An 8,476-nucleotide genomic window follows, 5' to 3' on the forward strand; every position below is an offset into this window, starting at 1 on the left:
GTGTGTTCATGTATGTAGTGTGATTTCTGCTTAGGAAGCTGTTCTCTGAAGATGTCCTTTCTACTAATGCTAAAAGGAATAGTGCTGTGCCTAGCACCTCTGTCATGGTTAGAGGCTTGCCATGAGATAGGCAGAGTTTAGGCTGCTGCATTTCTGTTCTTCATCTGTGAAATGTGATAACCTCTTCTTCCTTCCTGCAGGTCAACTGAAGGATAGATTCTTCACCTTCTGATTTAATGACTCCTGTGACCTGGTAATTGTGTAAAGTTCAGCCTCTGGAGCATTAGGAACACTTAAACCTTTTAATCAAACCAGACTTAACAAGAAAGACAAACAATTGTATCTTATCTCCTTTCTCGCTTTCCTTTCCCTTTCCCTTTCCCTTTCCCTTCCCTCCCTCTTTCTTTCTTATTTCAAAGTCTGATGTGGTTTGGAACCTGACCAATTTTTGGCCATTGATTAAGGTACTGAAACAACAGAGAACCAGATGCCATAGGATATGAAACAAAAACTAGTATTTTATTCTAACAAATCACTTTATTTTCTAAACCTTTTATTCATCTTTGAGATTCAGGTTTTAATTATTTATTTTTTAAATGGAAAAACAGTTCTATATTCTAGGATTCAATCCACAGCTGAAAAGACCAGTATTTGTAGTTCATCACTTTACAAAACCTGTTGGTTCAGCTGAAGAAAAATGCAGCAAGGCATTGAGTGCCAGAGAAGATAAAGTGCCTGGCTAAGCAGCACACAAAAATGCATCTTATGTCAGGCTTGTGCAGTGCACAGTGTCTCAAAAGGGAAAGGGCAGCTGTAGAGAATGGTTCTGGCTCTTCTGTTCTTTGCTTGCAGAATCAGATAATAAAAGCAGCAGCAAGAGAAGAATGCAAAGGTGTGGCATTGGCATTAATAAGATATCCCTCTAAGAAGGCCTGTAGTGATGACAGAAATGCCTTAGACATTGAAGTCTATCCTTGTAAATAGCATGCCAAGAGGAGTTCAGCTTACTGAGAAGGAGACTTTCTTATGTAGATAGATGTGTATCATATTCTGTGCTGGAGATAAGTAAGAAATAATGACAGAAGGTCAGCTTTCCTTTCAGCAGTATGTTGTGAGCTGGTTATGCACCCACTGAAAGGGAAGGACTCAAATAGAGAAACAGCAGCTGGAGAAAGGAAATAGCCTATGAGAAGCATGCTCATTTCTTCAAACAGCCCCAGGGTAAAGCACACGTGTACTTGGGATGGTGCATCCCAGATGAGCTGCAGAGGGTATGGTGCCCTTGTGAAGTCCTGAGTGAGGTTCATGGGGGTTCAGCTGCTTAGAGCAACTGCCCTCGTGTTATCAGGTTTCAAATATGCTCTGTTGAAGTATGCGTTCCATGCAGGTATGCGTTCAGCATACCTTTCCCAGAGTGGTGGAAGAAAGCTGGTAGTGCAGGGGCAATGGGAGAAAACCTTGTAAGGCCCTTTCAGATCTCTGTTCTTCATTATCAAGTGGTACTGGTGTTCAAGAGAGAGGATCAGTATTTTCACAGCCCAACATTGGCTTCACCTATTTTGCCAGTTTTTGTCCCTGCCTGGTGGGACCTCACTCTGGAAAAAAAATAGGAGACCCTGAAAAACAACCTAAGGAAGTGAATCTCATAGAATCATAGAATCATAGAATCACCAAGGTTGGAAAAGACCTAAAAGATCATCCAGTCCAACCGTTCACCTATTACCAATAGCTCCCACTAAACCATGTCCCTCAACACCACATCCAGTCTTTCCTTGAACACCCCCAGGGTCGGTGACTCCACCACCTCCCTGCGCAGTCCATTACAGTGTCTGACCACCCTTTCTGAAAAGTAATACTTCCTAATGTCCAGCATGAATCTCTCCTGCCGTAGCTTGAAACCATTCCCTCTGGTCCTATCACTAATGACACGAGAGAAGAGGCCGACCCCCAGCTCACTACACCCTCCCTTCAGGAAGTTATAGAGAGCAATGAGGTCTCCCCCGAGCCTCCTCTTCTGCAGGCTGAACATTCCCAGCTCCTTCAGCCTCTCCTCATATGGCCTATGTTCCAGACCCCTCACCAGCTTTGTTGCCCTCGTCTGAACATGTTCCAGGGCCTCAATGTCTTTCTTGCAGTGAGGGGCCCAAAACTGGAATGTCAGCTGTGCTTGCTGGGCATTGTGCTCTGAGTGCCCCATGTTTGTGCACCAGGATCTGTCCTCCCTGGCCCTTTTCCTCCATGAGTCAATATAATACTAAAGAAACTTCCTTACAATGAGTTTCTCAAGGGCAACTTGTACAGTGGTGCTTCACAAAACTGTAAATTTACTTACTTTGTATTGAGTTTGGTGACATTATGATTTGAACTATTCAGGAAAAAAAAAGTACTACTTTGGAAATGCCAATGTGTGCAGTCAGGAGTGAGCACAACAGGAACAGCAGCATCCTCTGTCTACTCCCAGTGAGAAGTGCTCACCCAGGCAATGACTGCTGCAGCAGCTCAGCCATGCCCTGGCTCAGAGCCAGGCTGGTGACAGGCATCAGAGGACACAGGGACAAGCTGGAGGTGGCACTGGCTGTGCCAGACTTCCCAGGAGGTCTCCTGCTCTCCAACCTCAGTACCCTGGGCATGCTGAATGGGTGCCACAGTGCCACAGGAGGCTCTCATTGAAGTGAATGATCTTTATGCATCCTCAGCCATGAGACAAAGGGTCAGCACGGTCTTAAAACAAAGTTATTTGGCTGAAAATCATTGTTAGAAATCATTCACATGGGTCCCTAACACTGAAATTCTTGACATACAGAAAATTCACAGCCAGCTAGGATGCTCTCCATTCCTGCAGAAGAGTCATATCTTCTCAAGGTGTAACTGTAAAGCAGAAAAATGAAAATGTGAGCATTATATAGAACAAAGCATATAATGAGAACAACTTCTTCAGCTCCTTGGCAGCAAGATTGCATTTATTCATATTCAGCTCTTTTCTCCTTGTCCAGGCATGTCCAGAAAAAATCAATCTTATGATCTACATACCACAGGAATCTCATTTTTGAATTTGGCTCTCTGAGGGATTCTCTCTTGATCCTTCAGATCAGACAAAAGCAATTACTGTGCCTCGAAGCTTTCCCCTGCCACCAGCCTCCAATTAGTCACATCTGATAACGTTTCTTCAACATAAAAATAAGGTCATCTCTTCAGCTGCTTATGTCTGAATCATGAGACACCATGATACCTCATTCACAAAACAGCAATTCACTCTTCCCTATCAGCCCGGGGCCGTCTGCATCTAGCTTTTCAAAATCATTACCTTTTAAAAACCTTGGTATGGGCTGTAAGAATGCCACTGAGTAAATTTCTGTTTGCTTGAGATGTCTCCTGTTGTTTTGAGAAGCACACAGGCTATGCCAAGCCCTTGAATGCATGCATTTCAGCTCACAAATAAGACCATCTGAGATCAGCAGGATACTGGCATATACAAAATTGAGCCTATACTTAAGTGCTGTGAGTCCAGAACTTTCTCCTCCATGCTATTCTGATTCATTTCCTTCTTTTCAGAACTCTGAACTATTCTCTGTGTGGCTTTTTTTCTTTTGTTTGTTTTTCCTACTGTCCTTTCAATTCTGTCATGGAGAAATGTCACAGTTCTCAGTTTTCTTGTCTGATTTCAGTCAGACTTCAAAGGCAACATTTTCTTACCAACATTTGGACAAGATGAAGATCCATGCTGAGTGTGATGATGCTTGAACTTGTCATTGAAGCTCCTTCTCTCCCCCTCAGTGTATCTTTTCTCTTTAGGCAAGTAGGTTTGCTTTGAGGCTTGATGCTTGCTGGAGCCTAAGAAGTGGGGTGCAGTGGAGAAGCTGCAAGGCTTGGCAGCTCTGGGGCTGTGACACCCTGCTGGCCTTCCACAGGTGCACCACTGGTGCCAGAGGCAACATGGAGCATACCAAGACTGACTTCATGGCTCCAAGGGTGCTGACCAAAGTCTTGGCTTCCAGGTGATGTCTCTTCAGTCCTATTAGTGAGGGGAGAGACTTGAGGCAGAGTGGATGGATTCTTCAGGTCAACGACAGTTTGCATAACTGTTACCAACAACAGGATTCAGCTTCAAGACCTTTGTAGTCTCTCTGGGAATCAACAATTCCTTGGAATAGATGGGATCCACCAGCTCAAGTGGGGCAAAAATGCTTTTGCCAATACTGGTCAACCCGGCAAGGAGAAGTTTTAAATTTGGACTCATAGGAGACAGTGATGATGACATACAATCAGTTGAGGAAGTAGCTGCAAGTAAAGGGTATGAGGTGGTGTCAACAAGAGATCTCACAACCTACATAAAGAGACTTCATGATCTACATAACAAGGCAGAAAACCATCAATCCTAAGGATATGAATGTGTAAGGAAGACCCAACATAACAGCATGATGGGAGAAGTTCTTGTTCCATTTCTGTGAAATGAGATCAAATGAGTTGACCTTTATGTGAGAGAATTATTCTATGGTTCTGTGATATGAGGACAAACAAACGTAAGCAGATCTTCTTTAGTGGGAGCATGAAGGAAACTCAGCACAGATAATCCAGTCATGGTGACAGGTAGCATGACTAGATTTGTACAGCTATGTTAATTTGGTGTTATCAAAGTGTAACTTAGAGGTCCCTATCCTCATACTTTGTGGAAGGTACAGAACAACAAGAGTGTTAAGATGGCTTAAGTATATGACATGTGAAAAATATTGAACAGAGGAAAGAAGTCACCTAGATTATGCCTGTGTTGGGTCTGGCAGCAATATAGCATCAAAAATCTCCATAAACTCCTAAGGAATCAGCATATTATCTACAGCCTGAAACATGGAAAACCCCTTGTACAAAGAAGAGTTTTTTTATTGTGTTTCGACTTGCTGAAGCAAAATGAACAAAAGTGCCATAGCCTGCTACATTGACCTGAATTCTAGCCTGGATAATTGCTTTTTGCTTGTGGCAAGGAAGTGTCTATCTGGTTTACCTGTTTCCACAGATTCCTGGCAAGCTTTCATTTGCTTTCAAGTTCCTCATCACTTTGCCACAGTAGTCTTTGTCTGGGGCAGACGATCAAGGCTCTGGATGTTCAACAATAAAGCTGTAAGCACAGACAACATTAGGGAGGAAGGAAATTAGTATGCATAGACCCACTGCCTTTATAAAAATCATGTAGAAAATGTAAAGCAAAGGATTAGTAGCGTTAGATTCAAAGAAGTATATATTTTATTTTTTTCTTGGAGTAAACACTTGGTTGAGTGAAAGATGCTGTATTTTTCTACATTCCCTTCTGGTAGGCTGACCTTGGCTGGCTGTCAGATACTCAGCCCCCTGCTCTCTCACTCCCCTTTCTCAAGAAGACGGGAAGAAAACAGGATGAAAAACCTCCTGGGTCAAGACAAGGACAGGGAGATTGCTCACCAATTACTGTCCTGAGCAAAACAGACTCAACTTGAGGAAGAATAATTTTATTATTTTATCAATATTTTTGACTTTTAGGAGCACAACTTTTTTTTTTCAAAGTTGAAACTCATTGAAGAAGGTTTGAATTCCTATGCATTAGGCTCCAGAAAGCAGATGCACATAGATGCAATCAACTATAACATGTACACTAAACAGAATAGAAAACATTGTCATGATGGAAGTGATGTGTTTCTATCATATATATTATTTCTGACCCTTCATATGCATAATTTCTAATATATTTCTACCCTGGGGAACTGTCCTCATGGGCAAGGCTGCAGAGTGAAACTGGGAGATCTTTAAGGAAGATTTCCTCATGGAGCAAGAGCTCTCCATTTTCATGCATAGCAGTGCAGGAAATAAAAGCAAGAGACTGGCATGGCTGAACTGGGATCTGCTGGTCAAACCGAAGGGCAAGAATAAAATGTGCAGGCAGTGGAAACAGGGGCAGGTACCATGGGAAGAGTATAATGAAGCTGCAAGGCTGTGCAGGGATGGGATCAGGAAAGCCAAAGCCCAGCTTGAATTGAACTTGGAAAGGGATGCCAGGAAGAACAAGAAAGGCTTCTACAGATACCTCAACCAGAAAAGGAAAGTCCAGGAGGGCATACCCCAACTGTGAATGGCACAGGCAAGCTTGTAACAATAGACAAGGAAAAGGCTGAGATACTTAACAACTTTTTTGCCTCGGTCTTCTCTAATAACTGCTCATCACACAGCCCTCAAATGTTTGGTTGGGTAGCAAGGGACTGGGGAAGCAATATTCCTCCCACTGTAAGTGAAGATCAGGTTCATGACCACCAGAGGAACCTGAACATCCACAAATCTATGGGTCCTGATGAGATCCATCCCAGAGTCCTGAGGGAATTAGCTGATGTAGTTGCTGTAGCAGAAATGCGAAATCATGACCTGAAACAGTGATCAAGCACCTGGTGGGAAGGCAGGGCCAACTCAAAGGAGCTCAGATGCATGCAATGCAGCTGAGTGACTGGAAGGCGTGGAGCCAGGATCCACCCCTTCCCAGATGTCATTTAAGGGTTGGCAAATCCTTGCCTACCTGAGACCTTTTGAAGGTGAGCTGTTTTTTTCCCTTTGTTTCTGCGTCTGTGGCTGCTGCGCTTGGGCTTATCCCTACTTACTATAGCCTGGGATTCTGCTACTCCCTTGTCATTGCTGTGTTTTCCATTACATTTTAGCATTGCAGGTGCCAAGCTGCTCTCAATTGTGCAGATCCTCCTGGAAGCTATGCTTAGGCACACTGAAGACAGGGAGGTGAAACAGGAGAGCCAGCATGGCTTTACTGAGGACAAATCCTGCTTGACCAAACTAGTGGCCATCTATGATACTGTCCCTGCATCAGTGGACAAGGGAAGAACCACTAATGTCATCTATCTCAACTTCTGTAAGGCCTTTGACACAATATCCCACAACATCCTCTCCATGTTTGAGTGACACGGATTTGATGGATGGATTGTTCAATGAATGAAGAACAGCTGCAGGGTTGTCCAGAGAGTGGCAGTCAATGGCTCAATGTCTGGATGGAGATCAGTGATGTGGCGTCCCTCAGGGGTCAATGCTGGGACCAATACTCATCACCAATACTCATATATTCATCAGTGACATTGACAGTGGGGTTCAGTGCACCCTCAGCAAATTTGCTGATGACACCAAGCTGTGGGGTACAGCCAAGTACAGTAGGATGAGATGCCATACAGAGAGCCCTACACAGGCTTGAGCAGTGGGCTCAGGTGAATCTCACAAGGTTCAACAAATCCAAATGCAAGGTCTTGTACCTGGGCCCAGGCAACATTCACTACCAATATGAGCTAAGGGATGACAGGATTGAGCACAGCCCTGCCAAAAAGGATGTTGGGGTACTGGTGGATGAGAAGTTGGACATGAGCTAGCAGTATGTCCTCACAACCCAGAAAGCCATTTGTATCAAAAGAAGCATGGCCAGCAGGTTGAGGGACCTCCTTCTGTGCCTATACTATGCACTGGTGAGGGCTCACCTGGAGTACTGCATGCAGAGGGAGCCCTCTGTACAGGAGATGTGGGCCTGTTGGAGTGTGTCAAGAAGAGGGCCACAAAAATGATCCAAGGGATGGAGCACCTCTCCTGCGAGGATAGGCTGAGAGAGATGGGACTGTTCAGCATGGAGAAGAGAACATTCCCTGATGACCTCATAGAAGTCTTAGAGGAGGGGAGCTACAGGAAAGAAAGGGACAGACTCTTTAGCAGGGTCTCTGGTGATAGAAAAAGGGGAAATGGTTTCAAGGTTAAAGTTGATTGATTTGGTTTAGATATAAGGAAAAAGTATTTTACAGTTGAGGGTAGTGAGGCACTGGTAGGGTTTGCCCAGAGATGTGGTGGATTCCCCATCCCTGGAGACTTTCAAGGAGACACTGGACCAGGTCCTGGACATCCTGATGTAGCCGTGGATATCTCTGTTCATTGCAGGGGTGTTGGATTAGGTGAACTCCAAAAGTCCCTTCCAACTCTAAGGGTTCTATGATTCTATGTTCATTTCCTTTCTTTTTACTAGTAAAGAATTGTTTTCCTGTAAAGAGTAGAAAGTAGAATTATTTCTGTGATTTGTGTCTGTGTTTTCCCTTGTATTTTGAAATTTCTTTTTAATATACTGGCAGTTGCATTCATCATCACACAAAAGCAGTCGGTGACCAACAAATGAAGAAATGGCTAAGTGATAAATTGCACAAGGTAATTGCAAATTGAGAATGGGATTCCTGCTGTTGCTCAGCATCTTCCTTGTCTGGGCTCTCTGTGACACGAGGGTGAAAATGTATGATTTCTGCTGCAGTGAAAGGGTGGAGGAGCTGTATTTGCGACAGTGCAAGTTTGAAAGGATTTTTAAAATCCAAATAAAAGCCTGAGTTTCAAACTCAGTTTTGGGACAAAGTAATGAGATACTTCATGAAATATTTCTACATGTGCTAAAGGGACACATAGTACTGGGCAACCTACTCTAGGTGTCCTGCTTGAC

The 8,476-nt window shown here is 43.8% G+C and overlaps 1 long non-coding RNA gene across 2 annotated transcripts; it reads right to left on the reverse strand.

Moving 5' to 3' along the window:
- Positions 1-371: 371 nt before the first annotated feature.
- On the reverse strand, positions 372-7,632 carry LOC116240696 (uncharacterized). Of its 2 annotated transcripts, none has more exons than XR_004169374.2 (4): positions 7,485-7,632; positions 4,997-5,110; positions 3,694-4,278; positions 372-2,868 (listed from the first exon to the last, which is right to left on the reverse strand). It is a non-coding gene; the product is annotated as an uncharacterized LOC116240696 (long non-coding RNA). The 2 variants fall into 2 exon arrangements; XR_016464469.1 differs by having other exon boundaries at positions 3,305-4,278.
- Positions 7,633-8,476: the final 844 nt, after the last annotated feature.

The sequence above is a fragment of the Phasianus colchicus genome, chromosome 2, assembly GCF_987193195.1.
Source record: "Phasianus colchicus chromosome 2, bPhaCol1.hap1.1, whole genome shotgun sequence".
In the NCBI taxonomy this organism is placed as follows: domain Eukaryota; kingdom Metazoa; phylum Chordata; class Aves; order Galliformes; family Phasianidae; genus Phasianus; species Phasianus colchicus.